General features: G+C 44.4%; 1 protein-coding gene across 1 annotated transcript in view; it reads left to right on the plus strand.

Moving 5' to 3' along the window:
* The window catches only part of LOC147702831 (teneurin-2), a 1,317,719-nt gene that overhangs the window by 1,041,775 nt on the left and 248,057 nt on the right, over nt 1–27,887 (plus strand). The gene's annotated exons all lie outside the window — the stretch shown is intronic.

Raw genomic sequence — 27,887 nt, forward strand, 5'->3', positions numbered from 1 at the left:
AACTCCAACTCAATGGTAACCATGTGCAATTTATGAAAAATGCACACAAATAAAATTTTCAAAGTGCTGTGTGATGCACACAGACCCCTAGGGGTATCTGTGCATTTTACATGTGCACAATTGTATTTTGGGGTGCTTCATGTAGACATTAGGCTGCCGGGCACCCTTAGTTATGCACTACCTAATTTACGATTACCAATTAAGTAAACCAAAACCTAAACCATTCTCACCTACGGGCCTTTAGGCCCAAAGGAATGAATGCATTAGTATTACCTAACAGCGATTACCTAATTGCAATTGCAAATCTTTAGGAATCATTGATTTTGCATCCCTTAAATAGCGATTACCTAAAATTCGCTATTTAAGGAATACATTTTTTTTTCACATGGCCCAGAGTCCTAAAAGCCAACAGAAATGGGTTGAGCAAAGGAATGCAAAAGTCTATGGTGACCCTGCGAAAAGAGCTAGGTACAACAGTAAGGCTGTCATTTTGAACAGTGTTGTCCTTTCAAATAAGGACAGTAGCACTTAGTTTCAGTGTCAAGTTTCATTCATCAGTCTACCCAGCAAGTGTAACCAGTAACTGTCTGGGCCATTTGATTTCCAGATTCCCAGGTATTTAAAATGATGTTTCTCAAACCTAAGGGGCATTGGTGCAGCCGCTAGTAGACCTCTAGTGCAGAGAGGGAACAATAGTGATTTTTCTCAGCTTTTTTGTGACAAAGTGTTTTGTTCAGATTTAAAACATTGATTTCAGCCTAGCTAAGTTACCGATAAGCTTGGCAATATACAGCAAGATATTGTCCACGTGTAATGAAACACATTTATTTCAGACTTCATTTTATTCCATCCCAGTCTCAGCAGATCTCTTCTGATTCCCTCTGCCAGAGGTTCAATCACTAATGCAAACAAGAGGGTCACTGAGGATAATTTTTCATCATCTCTCGCCTTATTGGTAATGTCTCACACTGGGTTCCATTTATTCTTGCCTTCGCCATACGGTTGCCTTAACCTCTTAGCAACTATGGAACGTCCAGCTCCAGTGCTGAACCTTCCATTGCGCAGGTGAGGTTCGAACGTCCAACGGCCGACGGCAGCACTCCTGAGGTAGTGGTGCCGTCGGCCGTTGGAATAGGCGCAGCACCTAAGAGGTTATAATAACTGATGAGAGATAACAGGGTCTGACGCTCAACTTTTCAGCAACTAGAAAAGGCCACTCAATAGAGTCAAACGTCTTCTCTCCATGTACGCGTGCTATGGACATGGGTTCTTCAATGAAAGACACGTACAGTATTCTTGTTGTTTACTAAAAATTATCAAACGTGTAGTAAGTGCAGCTACAACTTCACTGCAACACAGTGCAGAGTCCTGGTGCACACATCAGATCAACAATTTACATATCGTGTAATAGTGAGGAAGTCCAGTTTAGAATGTAAACGTGAGGCTTTGGATCGAACACTGCGGTGCCAATGGGCATTCTGAGATGCATCCTGGGTGCAGTTTATTTGTTATAAAATTCACAATTCCTGTACTTCCGCCCCAGTAAGGTTATTTTCCCTCGGATTTGACTAGGCCTGACTTCAACTTTTGGTTTTCTAGTCTTTTAATTTCGTTTTTCTGGTCGTCCGAGGTAACTATAGAAAGAACAGCGATCATGTCTGTTTTATTGTCAAGGATAGCATTACTGTCACAAAAGGTTTGCATATAGCAGTGCCGTTGACTATGCATTGGTATGTCAATTAACAAACATTACTTCATGAAAGAACGACACCCTGAAACCTGGAAACATCACAACTCCTAATGTAAGGTAGACATGCAGGCTTAAATTTGAGATTGCAAGGAAACCTCCACGTAAAATCAGGGTACGACGTTAGTTATTCACGCGTACTACTCCACACACACATACACGTGTAGAGAAACATATCTTATGAGAGTGTCCATAATAATGATAATAGCAAGAATGTTCACAATGTATCGGTGTGCAGCACCACATGCTCATATCCTGTGCTGCTTCTCCCTCTTTGTGAATTCGAACGATCGACAACTTTTGTTTCATTTCCTGTGCTTATCCCCTCCATTGTTTTCGGTGTTTCCCTCTTCTGTAATGGACGCAATAGAGCGTCACTATCTAATCTTCTTCATTTCCGGTGAGTTTTAAGATCCCTGCCAGTGGATAATTTAATCAGTTGCTATGGGTACAAGGAGAATGCCCATTTTAACAATATGAAATATATAAAAGCATTATTCCTTCCACAGCCCATCTGATATAACAGATAAAAGTTACTATGAAATAGTAAGGGTTGTCTTCTCTACGCCTGAATAATATATTACACGAAGTAGGTAACCTTGTTTTTTTTAATGAAACTTTGTTGTGAAGAATCATATGTCAGAACTTTTAGGTAGCCTAAGTAAATTAGACATAAAAACACTTTACAGGAAATGTAAGAGATTTAAATAACCTTTCTCACTAAAACGGCAAACTATTAATTAAATATGTCATGTGGAATAAAATATGTATGAATGTGATGCATAAAAAGAGACAATTTTTTTACGATTCCCATAAGTGGAGAAAGCATATTTCACAATTATTTTTTAGCTATGAATCACATACCATAATAAACTTTAAATGCTGAATATTCGTTGCTCATTTTCTGTAAGTCTCATCTTGCCCATTTAACTGAACCAATGTCATCCACGTTGCACACTTTCGATGTTGCGTCTTTAGGTTCCATAGCTATTGTTTTTTGCTTTTCTAACGAAGAATTTTTCTCTCGGCCCAAGGTTTTTGATACTTCCTCAAGTGTGTTTGTTTGATCAAAAGTTGATAAATGTTCCACGCAGAGATTAAATATTTTCCACATCATTCACCCAGCAGCCTAGTGTGCAATGGAAGAAAAATGGCTCCGACAAGGTGACTTACGCCTTGTCCCTTTAATTAACTGGACAGACTTTGGCATGAGAACATTAAACTGCAAAAGTATATCCGATGATTTAACATAGCATGAAAACTCCTGTGCCGCGGGACTTGCGTTCAATGCTGTTCACGTACTGCGAAAGAACATTTGATATCTCCTGACGTGTATTTACAAGATATTGTCCTGTAGATCTTGTTGCAATCTAATTTGATTAAAGGTGATAATGTTGCTTTTCAAGCCATTTAGATTCTCATGAAGGAAGATTCTAAATCCGTTAAAGAACTGAAAAACATTCTTATATACCAATTGCATTACAGTGGAGTTTCAGGTATTTTGCCATATGGTAAGTCCCAAGCCGGATGTTGCGCCCCATACCAACCTGCATACCTCAGAATGGAGTGGTAACATGAACCTTGTAGAAAGAACATAGGTAGCATTTTATTTCTAGGGCGATCTTCCCTTCAGCTATTCCTGTGGAAACTTAGGAGAGGGCCAGGGTAGCCTGTAATAGTCATTGTTGGTGCATACCACCCTGCAGTGAATTATTACTCAGGGGTAAAACATCCAATGGTACCAGTTTTTTCCAGTTGCAATTTGTTTATGTATTGCACACAAAAAAATGAATTGTCTTGTGCAACTTTAAAAAAATCAGTTTATTGTGAATTTCAATTACATTCATGATGTCATCTTTGAGTGGAGGAGAGCCAGAGCAGACCATGCTGGCATTTGCATTTCTCAGCTGTAGATTCAACACATGTCTGTAGCAGGTGTCAGTTCGGTGAGCTATCTGACAACTGACTTTGTCACTTGTTTTTGTGCAGATTACACTTTAATGGAACTTTTCTTATATTGACATGTTTATGAAAGTTGATGTCTTCCCGTCTCTAATGTGCTTGAAATCTGCTCGGGTTATACCCTGAACCAAATTTGTTGCATGCATGTCATAGCGTTGGTGATCTGCTCCAAGAGTGAAATGGCCCCACTGCCTGTAATTGTGGCTAACAAGGTGAATATGTGTGTGTCATTATGCACTGCTCACTCTATAACCCACATTTCAAGATATTTTATAAATATGTTATTTACCTTTTAAAAATTAGCAGCAACAGAAGATTAAATTGGGGCTCAGCAAACCTGGTTGGTTTGGTGAATTTATGAATGCCACCATACGCTCTTAAATGCTTTGAAACGCAGTTGTGGCTACTTATAATGAATGGTGTTAATGGCTTCTGAAAGGCCCAAGAGGACAAGGATGGATATGCATCCCTGGAAATCACTACTAAATGATCAATGACAAAACTACAAAGCAAACTCCTTGCAAGCCAGTCTCATCATAGAGGGATTCACACTCATTTACAGAGAAGCATATGTTGTTGTTATACATACCCATGTGCACTCTCTAGTACAGGGGTGCCCACCATAGGCCCATTATGGAGGATACCGGTCAAATTTAAATATTCTGGATAAAAGCTGACTTTGTAAATGAGTTTATCTTACATTTAGGGTAAATGGATATCCGAAAATATAACCTGGCTGCAGACTATGGTGATGAACTGTCAATCTTGGTAGTTTGACTACCATAGTGATGAAAATGTTGTTCATACAGTACCTAATAAACCAAGAATTTCTAATATGAAAATAATCATCTATGTCCAGGGCTGCTAAAGTCACATAATTTCACATCCCTAGTAAATTACCCTTAGTTAGGAATTGGCAAACTTTTCTAAATAATCCAATGTTAGTTAACTAATAATCAAATGTCAACTAATATGTTTTAGCTATAACCAATTAAAATTAGTAAGAACACCGCATATGGAATGCGGTGCACCATCTGACACATTGCAACTGTTAACTAGTTATTTTCCATGCCTTTTGCCGCTACATGTGAGCATTAAATAGGTGAAAAAGTGAGATTTTTTCCCCCGATGAGGTAATTGCCCAATGACCTTTAGCTGAACAGGGATAGAGGAAAGTGCGTTTGTCCCTGATGTTAACACCTTGGCTGCTAGAGGTTTTTCCCCGGTGCTGTATTCCCAGATTTACCATTGTTCATGACGAGCTCAGCTCGTCATCAGCACAGCTCAACCGTGCCTCATGACGAGCTGAGCTCGTCATGAGCATCGAAGGGGTTAAACAGCATTCCAATATTGTTGAATGCATTATTTCAAACAAAGTGTAAACAATGTTTCATTCTGCCGTGAAAGAAAGTTTTATTTACCTGCTGCTGTCCTATTCAGTTATTCCAAGAGAGCTGAGAGTCAACGAAATTGAACTGTTATCAATCCCATCCTCCAATGGTTGCCGTTTCCCTAAATCATATGATTTTCAGTTCAACTCAAGGTGTCTTGCTACTTTTTCATATGATTCTAGCAGCTGTGCTGTCATTATTCTTTTATTTCCCAGTTATCCCTCTGACACTGCTGGTCATCTTACTGTTTGCTTTGAGCAGGTGAGTAAATGTCTGCTCTGTCCACAGCTTTGTCTTGTCCCAAAGTTTTGATCCATAGACTTTTGTCAGTGGTTCTGATGCTGAAAGCTTAACAGGTCCTTGGTTCCCAAGGAATCCGTTTCAGCAGCTTAGGCATAGAAATTTTAATGTGCATCAGAACATCTCCCACTGAAATAGTTATGTTGAAAGGGAAATCAGGTTAATGTCAAACAAAACTGGTCAAGCGCATATTATGTAGGCTTGTTTGTTGCAGTCGTTGCAGTAGTTCCTATGCGCCAATCAATGAAGATATCTCTCCTCCTGAGTCTCCACATCTGTATACATTTGATATGCTATATAGCTGGTCCTTTCTGTAGAAATCCTTCAAAATGTTTGTCTTTCGAGGCACCGGATTCTCAGCAATTTCTGTGATGATTCAGTGTCATGGAACCTCATAAATTCACAAATCATTCTCATAACCGTCGCCCACTTGTCGTTTGGTACCATGACCAAGCAATGTCCGTGTTGCTTTCCTGATATGGAAGAGAGGCCTAACGACCGGAGTGCCTGACTTTGCAACTGAAGAACCAGATTCAAGGACCAGCGTTGGCTCAATTATATCCTGTGATTCTGGAAAAATTACTTAAGCCCCCTGTTCCTAAAAAACACAAATGTAACATATGAACTCTAATCTGGTACTCATGTAAAGTGATCTAATGCCAATGAAATTAATTCATGCTGCATAAAACTACAAAAAAAATAAACTGATTATCAATCTCCTCCCTTTTCATTAAAGTGATGTAAATTCACTTGGTTCAAGTCAAGCCAGGCACCCATGACAAACGACTACAGAAATAGCTGCATTGAAAGAGTAAATTGTTAATCAAAACAAAAAAGAAGGTTAGCAAAATACAAATTTATTTACTCAGTGAAAGATCCTGTGTTTTGTACATCTCAAGAAGATGCGCTTGATGCGAGGCGTCCTTTGAGAGCTGTACCTTTTGTCGGATGAGGGATAAAGATGGCCTCTGCGACGGAGATACAGACTTGGCAGCTGTTGCTGTGAAATAAGGCTAACGATTCCCTGCAGTGGTATAGGCGCACCAGGTTTGCTGTTACTCAGCCCCTCCTACTTTGCTTTGTTTCAGCCGCCACACACCAAAACGCAACTCGCCTCCTATAGTATTAGCCTTTATTCTTCAAAACAGAGCTGGTACGCCACTGCTGATGGGATTAGTCTCAAACAGAGTTTGTGAATCCAACTCACGTTTGTGGGGTTTTTATTTGGATAAAAAGCTTCGGATTAAGAAGTCTTTCTATTAAACTGGTGTGATTACACAGTGGAAACTAATAGGCAAGAAGCGGATTTGGTTCATATTTGTAAGATTTATCTGTGTTGCATTTATCCCAAGATCAGTCATCAGTGGTTTTCGTTAGATCAGTAAATTGCTTAAAATTACAGTTTATTTTATTCAAAGTTTACATTTGAGTTTAGGCCTCAATGATTATGGCAGCATGATGCCAGTGAAATAAGAAAGAAAATAGCAAAGGGATTTGCAGTTTTCTAATGTTGACCGAAAAAGGGTAAGTAATAAAGTCGGTGTTTGACTTTTTTTTCTGGGTTGCCTGACCTTGTTGGCAATCGAGGTGATTTTTTCTGGGTTGCCTGACCTTGTTGGCAATGGGTGAGGCATGGGTGCTCACTGTTTCCCTGCGCCTACATTTCGGATACCCTGAGTAGTCTCACATGTTTCCATGTGCACCCCAGAAAAGCTGTGACTGTTTCACCTTCCCAGGAATATTCATATCCATGTTATTTTCTCACTAAGGCAAATGTTTAAATGTACTTTTCCATGATATGGATTGCAAAACATTTCCGCATTTACACTTAAAAAGTGTTTTTTCTTTTTCCCCTTGGAATACTATTTTTTTTGTCTTGTAGGAATCCCACCTGTCTACATCAACAACTTTTTTTTGGCGGAGGTGGGTGAGGGGGGGTGGAGTAGGGGGACCTGGTCCACTTTCCCGCCCTGAGAACGGATGTATTCAGGCATGTAACAGGAATAAAACGTTCACCTAACCGGGATCGAAATATGCTTGAGAAAAGTTTTCAAATACTCACAAATTTGTGGTCTTACCCTACACTCACTGCTATATACAAATGTAATTGCATGGAAAAATCTTTCATAAAGAGTTGTGGTTGCTTCTGCATGTGTCTGGTTTGTGCTGTCTGCAGCCCTTTGCAGTAACTCCTAGAGTATACAGTAAGTGTGTAAGCTGCAACAACACATGTTTGTTGAAACACATGACCATGGCTTCGCTTGGTGCCTGTGCTCAGTTGTAGGAGGGCATCATGAAAAAAAAACCTACATAGCGTGCATGAGGCAACACAATAGCCTATAGCATGGCCGGACGGGCCGCAGCGGGCACCGGGCAGTTCCCCTTTCGGGTAGAGGGGTGTGGGACGGTTTTTTGCCCGTGGGGCCGCTTTTTTCACTGGAGGCCAGTTTTCAGCAGGGCGGCAATATCTGCCCTGTGTAAGAAAAGAGGGAGCAGTGCTTCACAATAGCACCCCCCCCCCCGTTCCACCCATCCCACCTCCGCTCCCAGGGACGGTCGAGCAGCAACCTGCCAGGGCCGGTTGCTGTTCTGAGTCCAGCCCTGACTCTATCGAACCAGCCTTTGAGCTATAAATCAGTACACATGCATAACCTGAATCTCTGGCCAACCCGGAACATCCGGATGAACGGATGAATCCATTTGGTACCGGCAATATGGTAGCTCTGAAAATGTAAACTTCTGGACTGAATGTGGATCCTTTCATGCATTCTTGGACATGGGAACCTGAAAACTTGGATGGTGTTTTTAACCCCTTCCACGCTGATATCGAGCTGGGCTCGTCATGGCGTAGCCTCCTCGCACGCTGATGACGAGCCCAGCTCGTCACGTAACATGCGTTTTGAAAAATCTCAGCGTGCGAGCGGAATTCCGCTAGCCCGCATGAGGTTAAGGTATGAAATGACTTTAAATGACCATGCCTAGGATTCTCTGCCCCCCACCCCAATAAGATATAATGTACAGCCATACAAGGGAGATGGTGTGGTATTTTGGGTATTAGAGCAGTCAATTTCCTCTGAAAACCTGTGGCTTAATCACTAGTATATTTATTTTGCATTTAAATACAAATGAATGGTAGAAATCTATTTCTATTATATGGAACACATTTGTTCTCGAAAATAACTGTTAAATCCAAGACAACAAATCTCTGAAATTTCTAGCCTTTCTCTCAGTAGAGGGTAATTATATAAGACTGATTACAGGTTGGTTGAAAAACTCTGCAGGAGGGAACCATTTCCAAGCATTGATCTAGCTGCAAAGAAAACCTTTTGTCTAACAATCACATCTGCAGCTTTCAGTGAGAAATTACCAGTAAATTGGTGTTGCGGATCTCTACTATAATGTTACTTCTAAAAACACAAACAACCTGCCACAAACAAGATCATTAATATTTTCAATTTATGTTTGAAATCAATGTGCAACATTTTGAAATTGGTTCTTTTGAACGCCTAACATTTATCCTCTGAACCACTTGCATTTCGAGAAATAGTGAGGGTTGAAAGTGTTTAGTTTCCAGGTCATATGTTGTATCCTTAAAGATGCATAACGCCCTGTAACCATGAGTCCTTTTTTAGGGGATTTGTAAGTGCAAACTTGACCCCGTTGGCTCTAGAATGCTTTAATAAAAATCACTAAGCATTGGCTAGGTGAGCACAATTTTGATGTAATCCGTGCACAGGTTTGCACACACTCTTAAAGAAGGAGCGGGGGCAAGGAGATCTTTGACTTTGGGAGATTAGAGAAGAAATGGGCGGTAGCATGTCCAGCTGGCACGTGAGGTTGAAGGAGAGCGACCCACCGAGGTTGAGGGAGAAGTGGGAGTTAATCTTCCGTTCTTATGTGAGATGAAGAATCAATGGCGGAGGCCGTGCACACAGTTGGAAATCATTCTAGTGTTTGGGGGTGTATACCAATATGCTATTCCCACAATCCTTTCCTTATGCTAGTTTTTGGAGTTCCAGTGGAGTCAGGATTTTTCTGTGAGTGACCTGGGACTGCTCAGGGATTACCAGATTTGAGCTGTATCATCTGACTTCTTGGTAGAGATAGCTTTACTATTTACCCCCAGGTCCCTTATGTCCTCGTCCCATTCATTACAAAGTGGAGATAACCATCTCCCGACAGAAAAAAGGACAAGAGGAATGCTGGAACCCTAATACTGCCCCTCCCACCGGGAGTACATAAGCAGTACTTACCCAGCATCCTGCCTGTTTTTTTTTTTCGGTCTGTCGACAGAATGGATTTGACTGTGCTGGTGCTGCTCCTGCTGGGCTGGAGTGGGAGTGCTTCTCTTCTCTCCCCGCCCGGCTGCCTGGCTGTGCGGGCAAGGGGTTTCCTGGACTGTCTCCTAGCCTGCTGGGCTTGCTGGGTGTCAGTCCCTGTTGGAGCCAATGTCCTGCTTGCTGTACTTGGCCTCCATGCCCTTCGTGGCTGGGGCTGGATTTCCTGGTTTCTTACAGGTCACGGCTCGTCTTCCCAAGCTTGGCCGGGTGAGATGGGCCGTGTTTGATGGGCTCCTGCCGGTCTCCTGGTGTGCTGGAGTTTGGAGTGGGGGCCTTGTTCCTGCGGTTGGTTCCCGCTCCGGGTCAGTGCCGCTTGTCGGTTTTTCTTCCCTTTGCTACTTTTGGATCCTTGAAACTGCGTGTGTGTAAATTCTTGCACTTGTATTTCTCACTTGGTGTTTTGTCCTCAGTGGAATGCAGTTTATCATGCCTGTTTCTTACCTCCACTTCTAGTTCTTTCCGGAGCATTGATGGCACAGCTCCGCTTAGCCTGCCTCTCCGCTGGTCTCTCCTGCCTCCTCCAGGGAGGTGTTCGAGATCGCTGCCAGCACACACCTCCGTTTGTACAATGCATTCAACTGTGCTTTAAACTCGTGAAGGGAGGGGTTTACAGGCATTGCGGGGGACATGTGCTTCTTGTGCTCGTGAAGTTCTCATTCGCCCCTATATGAATGCGAATGAGAACTAAGTGTTTGGCTGGGGGGCTTTTGGCTCCCGGGGACTGCTGAGGCATGATGCTGCCTACGCTGTGTTTCCCTGGGGGTGTTTTCTGCTCTGGAGCTGCTGCTGTGTTCTTGGGTTCCCGGCTGCTGCTCGCACCGGGAATCCGTGCCGCTGGCTCTCAGCTCCTGTCCGTGGCTCCTGCCCTCTTCCACTTTGAGGTGTTCTGTAGCTGACGGTCTGCTGGCCATGTTCGCTCAGATGGGGATGTGTTCCTCTACTGCTCTGAAGGTATCTGGTTCCATCCTGGGAGTGCACTGTTCAGGCTGCGGCTTGCCCGGATCTGGGGCAGCTCCACGTACTTTTGCTCCGTGGGGTTTCCTTCCGTCTTTTCATGTTACGCTGGCAGTGGGGGCCTTGTTGTGTAGTGGCATCTTTGGTGCTGGTGTGCCCGGGACATGTCTCGTACGCCTCGGTGCGGTGGCTCGCGGTTGGTGCTCTCCCGTGCGTGCCCTCTGGTGGTGTTCCTTGGGGTTCCTATGCACTTTGGCGGGCCCCTGATGGTGCGAGTGGTTGGACTCTATTCTCACCTGCCATGAGGTTTTGCCCTGTGGTGTGCTGGCTTTGGTTCCTTCCGTTGCTCTTTTTTTGGCCACGTGGTTTTGGCCTGGTTGTGGTGCTCCCTGGCGGGGTAGGGTGCCTTTTTTCTCTGCTGTTGGGGTCTTGCTCGGCTGTCCTGTCCTCCCTTGTTTACGGGGGTGGTGTCGCCATCTCGTGGCACGGACTTGTCACGCTGGGCTCTCGGGCCTTGTGGGTTATGTTATGTTATGTTATAAAGCTCTTCTATAGCGCGCGGCTACTCACAAGAGTGTCCCGGCACTTTGGGTAGATCCTTTTGAGGTGCTCCGGTAGCTGTGCGCTGTGCAGGGGTCCTGGCGTGAGGGGCTCTGCTGTTCCCTTTGGTGGCTTTGGCTCGTGGGGTGCTAGTCTTGTCCTGGGGCCTCATGCCTGCTTGCTTGCATTCTGGCCATGGCTCCTTGCTCTGCGGGTTGGGGTCACCTCTCGCTTCCTTGGATGCGGCCTGTCGGGGAAAGCTTCGGGTCCTCCCTGCTCCGGGCTCCTCCTTGGCTCCCTGCCCCCGGGCTGGTGGTGGGAGGATGTTCCTGCTTGTTTGGCCGTTCTGTTGGCTCCCTTGTGTTCCTGTTGGCCTGTAGGGGTCTGCCCCACTTTCCTTTGCTGCCCCGCTTTCTTTGCTGCCTCTGTCTTCCAGCCAATGCTCTGGGGCCTTGCCTCCGCTGCGGGAGGCCTGTTTAGTTGTGGCCTCTGCTCCGCTTGGGTGTGCTGGGTGTTCACCTCCGCTTCCTGGCTTCTGCGTGGTTGTTCGGGGTTGGTGCACAGGGGCTCCGGGTTCCTGGCTCTTGTCCTCCCGTCCCTGGGCTGCACCTGGTTTCCCTTGGGGTTTTCCTGGTGTCGTGCCGGGTGCTCTCTGTGGCGCTCTGCCCCATCTTCCTGCTGATCTGGTTTGTGTTTTTGTTTTTTCCAGCTTCCGCCCCGTTCTGTGGGTTGGTGTCTCTCTGTATCCCGGGGTTGCTCCTGCTGCCTCCTGTGCGCAGTTCTGTTTTCCTTTGCTCAAACCTGGGGTTTATAGGTGTTTGTCTCGGGGCCTTCTGTGTGCTTGGTTGCACCGGGGGTCTGGCTGGTTGATGCTGTTTCTGGCTGTTTGCCTCATCCTTGCTGGGTGCTTCTGTCTTTGGTTGCTCCTGCCCTGGCTCTCACTGTGCTAGCATTGGGCTTGCTTCGGTGTTGTTCCTGCTCTCGTCTGGTCTCTGAGGTTCCGTTTGCTTGGGCCTGGTTTGTTCCTGGTGGGGGCCGCCTGGGGTTGCCTAGTGTGGGCTTCTCTCACTGGTGTGGTTGGGTGCCTGCTCTTCCATCCCTTGCCCCCATCCCCCGGGGTGTTCCGGTGGCGGTTCACCTTTGGTTCCTGTGTTTCATGCTGCTGCTGTTTGGGCCTGGCTGTCTTTTGCTGCTGCCATGTCCTTGGCGTGGCTCCTGTTCCCCTCTTCTATTCTGCGGTTCTCCCAGTTGGGGGTCAGTCTGAGCTTGAGGGGTGTCTGCTGGGGCATTCCCACTCCTTCTGGTTTTGGGTGCCTGTTGGTCACCTTTTTCGGCTCTGCGTCCTTGCCTGTGCTCTCTCTGTGTGTCCTGGCTGGGCCCTCTACGGTTTGTGGCTGTGTCCTGGTGGGTCCTTCTGGGCCTGCTCCTGGCAGTGCTTCTCTTCCCGGGCTTGGTTTGCCTGTGGTTGGGGTCCGTTTTTCTGCCTGGTTCTGAGGTTTCCGTTGGATGCTGTGGGCTTTGGGTTTGCCTCTTGCCCTGGTGCTCCTAAGTAGTTGGGTTCTTCCTGGGTTGCGGTTCCCCTGTTTGGGCCTGTGTGGGGTCCTGGTGCTCGGTGCTTCTGGGTTGGCTTGTCCTCGGTTGCCTCCTGTTGCTCCGGTTCTGCCGGCCTCCTGCTGGTTCAGGGTGCACTCGGGCTGTGCCTCCTTGGCTGTCTGGCCGTGCTGTTGTTTTTCGGACAGATTTGGGGTGTGTTTTGCTGGGCGTTCCGGGTCCTTTCCTGGTTCTGGTGTCCTGGTTCCCTCTTGTCTTCCCTCACTTCCCCGGGCTCTGTTCCCGTTGTGTGTCTGTTTGGGTGCCCCACCACCCCCCCCCCCCCCTTCTCCAGTTGGGGTGCAGTTCGGTGGTGTTCCTCTTGCCACTGTGGGGTAAGCATGGGCGAATTTTGCGAGTCTCGCGTTCGCGAATTTTGCGGATTTGCGAACTCGCAATCCGCAAAATCCGCGAATTCTCGCGAATTTGCGGATTTTTTTTTTTGTGTTCGCGTGGGTTTCTGCCAGGTCGCGAGGGTTTTTGTACAATTTCGCAAACGCGAACTTACCTGTCGGGTCGCAGGTTTTGCGAACTTGTTGTTTCTACGTGTCCAGCCTGTTTGGGACACTCTTCTTCATCACTGCCACCCTCTGTCACCACTGCCACTCTCTGGTTTTCCCATGCCACCCTCTGGCTCACCCATGCCACCCTCTGTTTCATCACAGCACCCTCTGGTTGTCCAGTGTACATTATTGTGGCAAAGCAAAGCACACCTTCCCTGCCTCAAGTGACCTTAATTAATTTGGGGCTGATTAATGTGTCACAGAATATTTTTTTAGCTGGCACCTGCTTCCTTAGTGCTTCCTGATTAGTGATCTTTTGCACTTGCTAAGTGCTTTCATTGTTGCAAAATTAGTTACAACACCTGCCCTGCCCCAACTGATAATAATGAATTAGGGGCTGATTAATGTGTCACTGGATTTGAACTTCCAGCCTGGCTCCTGCTTGTCTCCCTTAGCTGTAATTCAGGACCTTTGTGGCATATGTGTAACTATTCTGAGGGTCAGAGCAGGGTCACATAATAGTTGCAAGTAGGCAACTGAACTCTGGAGGGGCCCCTCAGGAAGCACTACAGGAAATGGCTACTAATGATGAGCTTGAACTTTTGAACCTGGTAAGTAGTTTCAGTTTTGCTAAGATCGTATTTCTGCAATTTAGCGCTTATTCGCGGGCCGCGAAGTTGAACTGGGAAGCCACGAACTCACGCGAACAGTGCGAGCAAGCCATAAAATCCGCTGCTCGCGGATTTTGCGGGAAATTCGCAAATCTCGCGGATTGCGAATTTACGGAAAATCCGCAAAATCCGCGAGCTGAACGGATTTTCCGCCCATACTTACTGTGGGGTCCTCCCTCCTGGCTGCGGGTTGTCTGGCGTTTTGCTGCTGCTTGGCCCTCTGCCTTCTCTGTGTCCTCCAGTTTCCGCTTTGGCGGTTTCCTCTGTTTCTTTTTTCTGCCTTCTGTGTGGTCCGGTGGTGGTGTGCTGGGGGTCTCTGTCCCTCCCTGCTTTTTTTGGCCTGGGTGCTGAATGATCCTTCCGGGAGTTGGTTGGGCCTGCGGGTCCTCCTGCATCGGCTGGTTGCTTGGCTCTGGCCATGGCTTCCTGGCTCTGTGGTTCGGCGGGTTTGTGCCTGCTTGTTTCCTGGTTTGGGGGCTGTCGGCAGTTCCTGGTTGCCCTGGTCTCCCATCCTGCCTTGTTTTTCCCTCCCTTTTTGGGGTTGGGGGTTTTGGGGGGGTTGTGGCCGGTGGCCCTGTCTCCTCCCTTGCTGGTTTGTTCATTTTTTATTTCCAGTCCTTGTTGGCCTCCCCGTTGTTGGTCAGCTTTCGGCTGGTTCTTTCTGGGGGCTTCTCTGGCCTGTGGTTTATGGGTTGCCCTCCTCTGCCCTTTCTGTTCTGGGTTTTGTGGCCTTCCTGGTTTGGGTTGTAGCCTCCTTCCCTGTGGGGCTTTTGGACTCCTTGGGTCTCTGTCTCCTTCCCTGTCCTTTTGGTTTGGTTGGGGTCTCGCTCCTGTTCGGCCCCTGTGCTCTACCTTCGGCTCCTCCCTCTGGGCTGGGTGCTTGTTGATTGTCGTTTGGTGGCCCTGGGGGTGCTGGTATTTTCTTTCCTGGTTCCTGGGCCCCCTTGGTGGGGTTTGGTCTGTGTCTAGGTGGCTGCCGGGTCCGGTCTGCCTTCATGGTGATTCTGGGCTCGGCGGCCTTGTCCGGTGGGTTCCTTTGCTGTGTCCTTTGGGTCTAGGTCCTAGTTGCCCTGTTTCCAGTTTCTCTGGTTGGCAGCCTCCTTGTTGGGATCCCTGCTGTCCTGTTTTGGGTTGCAGGCCGGTTGCTTCCTGCGGTCCCCCTTTCCCTCCTTCTTGGTGCTCCCTTGGATTGCTGCTTTTGTTGTGGTTTCCTGGGTGTGCTTGTGGATTCGGAAGGCCGGTGTTCTGCTTTGGTATTCTCCACTTTGTTATGAATGGGACAAGGACATAAGGGACCTGGGGGTAATGCTCTATTACTTACCGGTAATCTTCATTACTCCGGGTCCCATTGTCCTCGCCCCATTCATACACCCCTCCCTCCCACCCGGGCGGCCGCCTTACTGTTTGGACTTGGTTGTACAGGCGGGCTGCTGGGTAAGTACTGCTTATGTACTCCTGGAGGGAGGGGCAGTATTAGGGTCCCAGCATTCCTCTTGTCTTTTTTTCTGTCAGGAGATGGTTATCTCCACTTTGTAATGAATGGGACGAGGACAACGGGACCCGGAGTAATGAAGATTACCGGTAAGTAATAGAGCATTATGCAGTATGTTTTAGGAGACCCCTGGTGTGACCCAGTGTAAATACACCAGTACAAAAGAGATGGAATTATGCTTTTTGTTCCTTTCATTAACCAGTACCAGTGTGGAATGCAGGCCTGAATAGATATTTTTGGTATTGTAAGGTTAGTTACCGAGACCGTGTTGCTATCTGTATATTACATGGAGGAGCAAAGGTTTGATTTACTGTAGTGTGGTGTAGGGCTATTTGTGCTGTTTTTGCGCATACAGATTTTTAAGAACATAAGAGTTTTGATAAAAATGGCAGGGAATGTTTTTAAAAAATTCAAGAGGGGAAGTCCCACACCAGGCCTCTAATAGGATGTCAGCATTATGGCTTGGCGGGTGAGGTGTTGGTTGGCTACCACCGGTGAGCAGAACAGTTTCAGATTTAATTAAGGTAGACGATGGGCCTACAAGTCTGGAGATCTTTGAGGCAGGATATATGTTGCTGACATTGGTGTGGGTGGATGCATATTTGTTGTAAGCTAGCATAACCATCAGGTTTTCCTTGTGAAATTGCAATATTATTTGAAATATGATATGATGGGTCTTTGGAGGGTACTGCAAATGGCTTCTGGTGGTGAACTAGAGAATTTCCTTTCTTCAGACCCACAGCGTAAGGGCTTTTTTGGCGGTTTTGTGATTAATGATTAAATATGGCAAGGGGAGTAAGTAAAGAGCTATGCACATCAACTATTAGTATAGTATCTGGGTCTGTGCTACATTTTGGGCCAGATCCTGTCTGGAATCTTCGGGGAGCTGATGTTGTTAAATGTGTAAATTCATAAAACAAAATATCTTTCAAGTGTTTTACCATGGACCTAAGAAGTGTTTGGATGGGATTTGCCAGGGCACATAGGTTTACTTGAGATTTCGTGAGAACAGAAAGAGCCTGTCTTAATAACTATGCTAAAAGTGTATGTAGGTTCATATGTGGAGAGTGTTAAAGAAGGGTGTTTTCATGGTAGTGAGGATTAAATCTTCATTGGTAGTTATTTTTCAAGATTTTACAATGTTAGCAAGCTATTCAAAGGATAGGGTTGGAAGTAGTGTCATGTCACTCCATGTGGGTGTGTACTGAGGCAGAATGAATTAGTGGTTATTGAGTATTATGTTTTATTGACTGTAGAGAATCTCCGTATGGACTGTCGGATGGAAGATCAGGTATTTGATGGGGCAGCGAGCAGTTTCTTTATTCTGAGCCGGATTGATGATGCTGAGATGGTAGCTTGCCTCTGTGTAATGTTTCGCCCCTTCTGGGCCAATAAATCCTTTGTGGAAGTGAACCCTCTGCTGCTTTCATTTGTGCCAAAATGTTTCTACTTGTTGAATATCTCTTTTGCTGTTTTTCAGCTCTTGAGTGAAAAAGAGAGTTGATGATTCGTTTTATGGCATTGTAGGTATGTGGACATGAGTGTTGGTGAACTTCAGCAGTAGACTGATTTGCATGTTAAAGGGCTGGAGGGAGGGATGAGTGTTTGTTTCACTCCATGGAGAGGCATCTGAGGAATCTGGATTTGGTTGCTATTGATGGCGGTGTCATGGAATACTAGAAGTCATAGATTGTTGAGAACAATTAATGATTATCATAAAGAGATCATGGCGAATTCATGATGTTAGTGTCTGATCTGCCCTTCTCACCACAAACATTTTGCTATTTCTTCACCTCTGTATCAGGATATTGTCCTGCCACCAACCAGTTTTGCTGGTGTGTATAACGTGAAAGTGCACTGCAGAAATAGTTTCTGTGCATGTGGGCACACAGACTCTCCAAAGCATAGCGGCACATTTAAAATTCAAGGAATACAAAAATGTAATTTTCCTTCATCTACCTGTGACTGACCTTGTGCTGCCCCCTACCAGTGTTTATGACTCAGATATCTCTGTTTTAAAGTTACCCAAGTGGGTGCCACCTACTTAAACTAAAATATGATTCCTTTTTTGTTGCTATTTGTAGATCTAAAATTATTTTGGTGAAATGTAGTTTCTAAACTATAATTTTACCGGATGATACAAACAAATGTTAAATGTAGCAAAACAATACAACCCGTGTTTGAAGCTGGCAGGATTAGAGTATGTTTTATGTAAATGTTCCTGCTGTTGTGGCTATATTTGAAATGTCTCACCTTGAGCCAATGGAAGAAGAACAACCAGAAAACAGAATACTGCTGCCCAATGCTGTAACTGCATTTACATTCCCAGCAAGGATATAGTGAACTTGTCCAAGAAGCATGAAGCCATTAGTTGTAGAACTACACTAATAATTTCAAAGATAGTACACTCCACCTATTTCACTAATGGTGGACATATCTGTGTACTTGTTCATCTTCTCTCATTTAGAAATACATTCATGAACATTGCTGTTTTATTAGGGTTCAGTTTGCATCAGTGCTTAGTACCGGTGCCCAAGGCTCTGCTCAGAAGCTCATTGTAGGTGCTATTGAAGGTCTGGGCACTCTGGGTACTCTCGACTCACCACATGCCGCTTTACTCACTACCAGGCACTCCCTGCCCCTTTGCATTACTGCTACATGTTCCTGCTCTGTTCCTTAGTGACGATGTTTCCGTTTTCTTTTCTTCCTTCTTTCCACTTTGTGTGTTTCTCCGTGTCTTGCTTTCTGTAAATGTTCGATTAGGAAAATTAAGTGCAGGCCCCTAACAATTAGTGCCAGTGTTCCCAACTGGAAACCACTGGCTCAAATTAAGCACTGGGTCAATTCTGGAATATTTAGATATTTTTTTTAAAGAAAATATTTGAATGTAAAGATTTTGCCTATTGATGTCAATAGTCAGGTTTCTGGGTTGGCTAGCAAACGATTTCAAGTGCACACAAATGCATTCAATATATATTGTGGAAATATCTCCAGTACATATTTGGTATCCACAACGAGAGCTAACTTTCTTTGACTCATGTTTATCTTACTCGGGTGCTGCTTATTCGTGGAAGAGAAAGATAAATAGGTGTACTTCTGTTCCTTTATTTTTCTACACCACATACATTTTCTTATGCAGTCTAACATTTTGTACCCACACTTCTAATTTTCTCTTTTGGCAAGAGTGAAAAACATTTATTCACAGTGCTTGCAAATGGCAGACATTTAAAGTTAAGTGCTATGTACAAAGGCCTGTATTTTATTATTTTGAAAGTGTGTATAAAATGTTCATTGCATGTCTTTGGCTGCTCCTCTGATATTGCCCTTTTTCTTGCTACACACATTGGAATTTCCACATCCCACGTGCCACGTTAGAGGTTATTCACATCCTACTACTAAGTTACTGTCAATGGATGGGAATAAATGATGAATTAGTATCTTCTATTTTTTAATTTGAGCTGGTCATTGGTACCAAGGACAGTTCAAGTGTTGGAAATCACATTGACCTCGTATATGTCTATGAAAATATCACTCTTATCAGTTTAAAAAAGGTTTCTGAACTGATCTCAATATCAGTTACCTCAAATCCAAAGGAAGTACATCATGCCAGCTCACCATAGACTGATTAATACAATTTAGAAATAAAAGGTGTAATAAAGATAACTTAATTTAAAATGATTGCCGTGCGCTGTCCCTCTAACTAGAGTACCTGTATATTTTTGCGGTCGAGCCCGCAGGAGCATGTGCTAGCGCATGCCCTCACTCGTGAGACACTGTTAACAAAAAAAGGCTTGAAGTCAACCCGCTGCTTACCATTTGTTGGCTTGCATTGCACTATTCTTTACAGCCTTGTCATTTGTCAAGGCAGGCCTAACATAATTGCTGCTCCTCTCTGTGGAGCTGGGACCAAGCACTGATTGATTCAACATAATCCGAGCCCTTCCGCTTCGCCCCACGTGATTGAGGTACTATTTTGTTTTATTTAACTTTTGGTGCCCTGCAAACAGAAGGCATCTGACTGGTAAAAGTGTGACCAGTAGGACAAACAAAAATGCAAAGATTTATTTTGTACATTTAAATTTATTTTATTTTGCCAAGTCTTCGTTTCTCACTTTGCACTCGTGCTTTCTTTAGTTTTTGCTCATGGGAGCTTTTTTCAAAAGAAGAGGATTATTTTATTGCAAAGCAACATTGTTTCTTTATTATGTGTAATTTCTGAAATGATGCTTTAACACATACTTGTGCACTATAACCCTGTCCAACCCACTCAAAACCGCCCCACTCCAGTCCACACCAACCCCCCACACCAATTGGCCAAAGTCCATCAATACCACCCCAGACCAATCCAATCCACCCCACTCCAGTCCAAACCACTCACCCCAATCCAATTCACTCCAATCTACCACACTCCAGTCCTCCCAACCCATTGTGATCTAATCTGCCACAAACCAATACGCCCCCTTCCATTAAAAAAAATCTGCCCCACTATATTCCAAAACAATCTGCCTCCCTCCATTCCAAAACAATCTGCCGCACTCCAATCCAAAATGATCTGCCCCACTCCCATCTTAAACAATCTGCCCCACTTCAACCTGCTACAATCCAATACAATTTGCCCCACTCTAATCCATAACAATCTGACCCACTCAATCCAAAACAGTCTGCCCCATTCCAATCTACCCCACTTCAATCCACCTCACTCCAGTCCAAAACAATCTGCCCCACTCTAATCTCCCCACTATAATCTGCCCTATGCCAATCTACCCCACTGCAATCCAAAACAATCTTCCCACTCCAATCTGCCCTGCTCCAACATCTGCCCCACTCCAATGCGGGAAATGAGATTTTGATCTCTTATCTGATCACCTAGATACCTATCTCATTTAATCCCTTTTCGGATCGGTTATTGACTGTCATTGAGTAAAAGGCAAACCCACATAGGTTAAATCAACCCCATAGACTGACGCAACTTTAAAGAACCACTTACGACTGGAAAAGTTTAAAGGTTTATTATAAAACCAAAGTCAATTGCAAATACAAGCACCTCAAGATAAGGTTCAACAGGTATACAGGTACAAGAAGGAACATGAATTCCCTAAGAAATCTCAGTCTACAGAAGAAAACAATCAAAACTAATTCAAAAATCAACAGGTTGAATATCATTGACACTAAGTGAATCTGAAGCGTCATTTACAGAAAAAAATGAAACAGGTTAAACTGTCCCTACACTATGCTAGATGACATCCCTACTTAGCAAATCTTTACCTAAAAAGGTGTCAGCCGTTTGACTTCCGAAGAAGCTCAAACTCTCTTAGTCTCTGATGGAAACCTATGTCGCGTAGCAGTACCCTTTCTGCCTACCCATCCGCTCTCTAAGAGTCTTCAGGTCATCTGCTCTGCCTTCTCCCCGGGGTGCTGTCCCTAATACAAAATCACAGTATGGGTGAAACGCCCCTTTGAGACGCCCACCACGTACACATTTCACGTGGTCCTGCTTCTGGTTTTTTCCACAGTTTCGTTTCTTCGAATCGTCTGTTAAGTTGACCTTGCTTCCCAGGCGCCGTCTCCATCGTGCTGGTACCCCCATGACATTCCGGTCGACTCCTCCAGACCAGAGCCTATCTCCTCAAACAAAGCTCTATTCATTACGTTGTGATTGGTACCCCTCTCGCACCTGGAAACAGACACTTCGAAACAGGGCCCCAAATTCCAAGCATCCCTTATCTCACTAGGCCATAAAACTTCAACCAGCATTGGCAATTTAGTTTAACGAGACTTTTGACTCTTGGCTCGCACGTGCAGATCAAAGCTCTCCCCTATCTCTCCCAGCCCACTAAATTATATGCAGTGGACTGCACTTTGTGAACTCTTACTTCGTTAGCTTAAAATAACATATGAACACACCACTCTATAATTATACAAACCCCTCTATATGATATAGATTTGAACACACATATATATAAAATAAGCAAATCAGTAATAATATCGAATCCATGTCGCATGAATGATACAATGATACCCTTTCGTCCTTACACAGTGCTATATGGTCTGCACGTTTCTTCATTTTACATTTCATCTCTTTCTTTGTGTGGTAACTGCATACATGAATTCTGTTTAACACATTGTAATGTTCCTAAGCATTTTCACACACTTCTACATTAGCCCACCATATATACGGGTCTTTCTAATTCCATTACACACTCTAGAGTAAATACAGATACACATTCTCATTTCTTAAGTGACATAGGCCAACTTTACGCTACAAGCTTGTGAATATGATGCAGACATGATTTTTATTCAAATTGCGCTCTCTCACCAACAATCTGCCTAACTTCAGTCGAACACGATCTGCACACTCCAATGTAAAACAATCTGCCCCACTTCAATCTGCCACATTCCAAAACAAAATAATCTTCCCCCCTCTCCTTCCCCAAAAATCTGCTCCACTCCAATCAAAAACAATCTGCCCCACTCAATTTAAAACAATCTGCCACACCACAATCTGCCCCACTCAATCCATAAAAGTCTGCCCACTCCGCTTCACCACATTTCAATCTGCCCACCTCTAATTCAAAAGATTCTGCCCCACTCCAATCCCAAATAATCTGCCCACTGCAATCGGCCCTCTCCAATCTGCTCCACTCCAAATCCAAAACACCTGGCAGTATTCCAATCCATCCCAATCCAATCTTCCCAAGTCCAACCCAAAACAGTATGCCCCTCTCCAATGTGCCCCACCCAATCCAAAACAATCTGCCCCACTCCAGTCTGCTCCACTCCAATCCACCTCACTCTATTCTACACCAATCTAATCTGCCCCCAATCCACCCCACTTCAATCCATTCCAGCTCGCCCCAATCCAGCCACTTCATCCCAATTCACCCCACTCCAATCCGCCACAATCCACCGCACTCCAAACAAATTGACCACCCACCAATCCAATCCACCACAGTCCAATCCAAAACAATCAGCCCCACTATAATCTGCCCCACACCAATTAGCCCCACTCCTGTCAAAACAATTTACCCCACCCAATCCAAACAATCTGCCCCAACTCCAGTCCAAAACAACCTGCCCCAATCTGTCCCACTCCAGCCCAAAACAATGTGCCCCACTCAACTCTGCCCCACTCCAATCCAAAACAATTCACCCCACTCCACTCCAAACCAACCCACCCCACTCCAATCCACCCCACCCTAATTCACCCCACTCAAATCCAGCTCACCCCAATCCAATCCACCTCACCCCAATATAATCCACTCCACTCCACCCCATCCCAACCCAAAACACACCAATCCAGCAAAATACAATCTACCCCACTCCAATCCACCCCAGTACACCTCACTCCAATCCGCCACCCGTTTCCAATCCAACTCAATTCAATTCAATCCACCCACCCAAATCCAGTTCACCCCACTCCAATCTAATCCACCCTACTGTAATCCAAAGTACTCTGCACTAATTCACCCCACCCCAGGCCAATTAAATTCACTCCTGTCCAATTCACTCCACTCTGCTCCATTCCACCTCACCCTATTCCACCCCACTCCAGTTCAGCCCACTACAGTCCAATCCACCTTACTATAATCCACCCCACTCCAGCCCACTCCAGTCCAATTCATCCCACTCTAATCCACCCCACTCCAGTCCACCCCATCCCAATTCAATCCCCCATTTCAATCATCCTACTCTAATCTAATCCACCCCATCCAATTCACCCACTCCAATCCACCCCCTCTACTCCAGTCCACCCCACTCTACTCCAGTCCACCCCACTCTACCCCAATTCAATCCACCCCATTCCAATCCACACCATCCTACTCTAATCCAATCCAATCCACCCCACTCCAATACGCCCCTCCGACCCAGTCCAAACCAACCCCCTCCACTCCACTCTAATTCACCCTACTCTGAACCACCCTACTCTAATCCAATTCAACCCAACCCAATCAACCAACCCCACACCAAACCAGGTGAATACACCTCATTCCAGTCCACCCCAAAGCAATCCACCTCACCCCATTTCAATCCACCCCACTCCTATCAAATCCATCCCATCCATTCCACCCACTCCAATCCACTTCATCACACTCAATCCAACCAAATCTACCCCAATCCAATCCACTCCACCATTTCCACCCCACTCCACTCCCCTCTACACTTCTCCACTTTATAACACTACACTCTATGACACTGCACTCTACAACACACTCTGCCTCTGAATAACTGAACTTTTCTCCTCTCTACTCAACTCTAGGACACTCTACTCCAACAAATCCAGTCCACAACACTTTAATTCCTCCACTCCACTCTAGGACACTCCACGTCACAAACTTTTAGCAGTGCTGAACAGCAGCCACACTGGTGTACAACATGGCAAAAACACATTGCCAAAGCAAATAACTGTTGTATAAGTGAGACCTATTGGCTTTCTCAATGCATGTTTGTTGCTATTATTCCAGGGCTTAAAGATTTGCAAGAGTTATCTGAATTTGCAATATACAAGGTTTGTGTCCTAGTGTGTAGTAAGAAAAATGTAATGGATTTTAAACCTTTCTTTATCAGCCCAGGTGGCATACCCAACCCCCACCTTCCCTCTTCTGCACATATGCCCTCTTCACACTAATCCTAAATTTGCACATGTTTGTGGAAACTCAAATATGCACATGAAAGCAGATATGAGTTTGCATTTGAAGACTTACCACATACGGTTGCGTAAATTCCAAACAACGTTGAATTTCACTATCACTTTTGTGGTGGATTCCATGTAACATTGCATTTTGACCTCTAGCAACATGCCCATTACAAGTGAATTGACTATAATGTAGTCTAAAGAAACAGTTGTTGTTTGAATGCCAGTAAAAGTGTTAAAAGTATTGTGAAAACCACAATCTCTACTTTAGCAGAATTGTGTTTATGAATGTTCGTAGTGGAACTCTACTCCTGTGAGCGAGTTACTTAATTGTTTTCATATAAAAAGAGAGATTATTGTTTCTGGCTATGGACTTCATATTTCATCTTCGGTTCATCACTCAACCAATCCCTCCAGAAGACCAGCCACATTCATTTAAGCATGAGAGAGGAGAGAGTAAACCATTGTAACATGGCATCGAAGTGCATTAACCAATGACATTATGATGAGTACATGGGTCACCGCTGTCATCGGATGAGCCGCAGATGTTCCTGGTTCTAATCACATCAGGAGAACTCAGGACTATCTGTGAGGACTAAAAGCATACGCGATAAGATATTTGAATTTAATTTAGAAGGAGGAGTCAACTCAAAGTAGAACATTGCTCCCTAAAAAAATAATTCACTGTGTTATCCTGAATAATACCGCAGTGACTCAACTGTACAGCCGTGTAGTGTATTCAAGCCTTTTTTTCTTAGCTTGCTATTATCTTCCAGAAGAAACAGACTGACGTGTTTTCTCTCAATCTCTAAACTTCAAACCTTCAATTTAGATGCACTTCAAGGATAAGCAGGGAAAATTGTGTTTTGTTGACCACATGTCACTACTTCTGGAAGTAAGAGCTTGGAACACACCGTCCCTTTATTCTAACGCAGATCAAACGTCTTGCAGCAGATGGGAATGGCATTTAGTATAGAATCTTTCTCTTTTATATTGGGAGTGATTTACTGTCTCCACTGACTGAATAATCATTTGAATCCGGTGAGCATCATATCGGCTTTGCTCGTCATGAATACATTTGGGAATGTCTTACACAATCCAAACACTAAAGCAATCTCTTAATAGTAGAGGGCTTTGGGAAATCTTCCACAAATTATGTAATCCGTGTGACGTAATTTAGAAGAAATGCTCAAAAAATCACTCCCCAAGTTACCTCACTTTGAAGTTGAGGAAGACATATTGGAGTTTTATGGAAGCAAATCGCTTTCCATGAGTAACGACAAGCAAGGATTAGCTATTTCTGTATTACAGCCAAAATAAAAAATAGCCAGTATCAACGTTTTTAAAAGTGATATTTTGTTGTCAATGTGCATGATTTAATTTCAAATATTTTACTACTCAAAAGAATATGGGGGCATATTATCAAGGGGGTTTATCTCCGCTTTTTTGGCTTTAAAAGCCAAGAAAGCGGAGATAAAATTATCTCCCTATTACCAAGCTGTCGCTAACACCAGTTAGCGACAGCTAGTAGGAGATAGCAACCATCTTGGGCCCCACTTTGCATGTCAGTGATATTTATCACTAATGAGATGCAAAGTGGGCGTGCCAAGATGTTAGCGAATGAAAACAGTCGCTAACATCGCTATCTCCTATTACCAACTTTTGGAGATATTCGCGCTAAGCGGGAATATCTCCAAAAGCTAACACCTGCCCTGAGCAGTTCTTAGCCATGTTATCCAATGGGAGGTGGATAACATGGCTAAGAGCATTTGCTCGATAATGCATGAATATCGCTGACTTTTCAGCGATATTCATGCATTTCGGCCGTTTTTTATCGCATTTGCGATAAACCTTGTTAATAGCAAGGTTTATCTGCGATAAAAATCGCCGATGTGCGGCGATAATTTTTGTCTCTAAATAAGTTAGAGACAAAAATTATCGCTAGTTGTTGGTAATATGCCCCATGGTTTGTTTAATTTTACACCAGACCCGCTTTGGATCTTATTCTTAAAATAGTTAGAAATCTGATCCTGCATGTTTCTAATTTCTTATAAGGACAGATTTCTTATTCTTTAGAATTCAGAAACCTTTTTTTCAGGTTTACACCCAGAATTCTATGCCAGTTGTAGCTTTCAAGGCATAATACTGAAAATAAAACGTGAATTCCTTTTTCGCCGGAACAAATATGAATGTCTGTGATTTCACTTAGAAAAATGAAAAATAAGCAAACCCAGAAAAGTAAGTATTGACATCAGTAAGGGAAATGTATGTATTGCTTAGTTAAAGATCGCATTTGTGTCAATATATTTGGGAATTGAGTCTGAGTGCCAAACAAACTCTCATAAACATCTTTGTGCATGTTTTTCTGATTGAGAGAATAATAAATACGCACTGTATCTATATATTTTTTTATTCTACACTTTCTTTCTGTAAAGAAATATTTTTCTTTATAAATTTGCCAAAGGGAATTATAGGTTTTCTTGGAGAAACAGCTATCTATATGTCACCACAAATTTTTGGATGTGTTTTCTTCCCCCTTACTTCCAAGGAAGAGATCTACTCCTGCTTTTGATGGAAGTAAAATCTCCGACCATATTCTGAGCGGGAGCGAGGCCAAAAAATAGTTTGTGAATATTTACAAATGTGTACGTTTCAGAGTGTTCATATACCTATAGGGCATTCTTGCGGCGGGCCGCCCACTTTACATATATAGGCGCAGAGTTACTCATATGGAAACTGATGTCTGTTAATTACAATAAATATAATTTTGCACTGCGAGAAAACACTATATGTACATTTAAGTCAGACCTGTACACGTGAATAGCTTAATCAATGATGCCCTTTTTTCATTACCAATAAAATGGGGCTATCTTTGAAAGGCAAAATATTAATCTATATCCCTCTATAAAAAGTGAGGTTCCGCGAGAAACAATGCAGGAGACAGTGGTGTCTTTGTACAGAATTTAGTTCTAATCACAGCAACGTTCACATATACAGTGTAATCTGTACAGATTTTTTTTTATAGTCAAAATGTAACCCAAAATTGCTTATATGGGCATCAGAAGAAATATCCTACTCCTCTTATAAATAATTAGCTCAGTCTTTGTTGTAAAGGATAATCTCCTTTGACATTAAAGGGTATCCTCACTCACCCTTACTCTTGGGTTCATTGGATGTAAATTCCAGGTTCTATAAAGGAGAATGGTTGTTTTCCCGAGTAACTCCTGCAGCCCGTCATTTCGTAGGAGTTGTGGTAAGCAAAAGGTAGTTTAACTCCTCCTTGGAGGGACCTCAGGCAACACCTAGTTGGATAGAGGAAAGCAGGGCCGGACTGGAAACAGCAACCATCCCTGGCAGGTTGCTTCTTGATTGGCCCTAGGAGGTGGGGAAACCACAAAGCATTGCTTGCCGCTTTTCTTACAGAGGGCCGATTTTGCAGTACTGCTGCAAAACCGGCACCCTGTAAAAAAAAGTGCCCCCCTGCAGCCAACAAACTGGCCCCCACCCCTCCAGCCCACCGGGGAAAAATCCCAGTGCCCGCTACAGCCAATCCTGCCCTTGACGAAGGACATAACAGACAAGCCACTGCAGGGCTTTGGCTATTGCTGATTTGATCCTAGTCTGGAGAAGCTCCATCTTCCTTTAAATTCGGAGCCTCTCCCTTTTACATTCCATTCTGCTGAATGGCTGCTGCAAGGCTGTAGGTCTGGAAAGTGAAGCTGTGAATGGGCGGACCCCAAAACGGATTGCTGAGTGTCCCTGTAT

Source organism: Lissotriton vulgaris, chromosome 7 (assembly GCF_964263255.1).
Source record: "Lissotriton vulgaris chromosome 7, aLisVul1.2, whole genome shotgun sequence".
NCBI lineage: Eukaryota > Metazoa > Chordata > Amphibia > Caudata > Salamandridae > Lissotriton > Lissotriton vulgaris.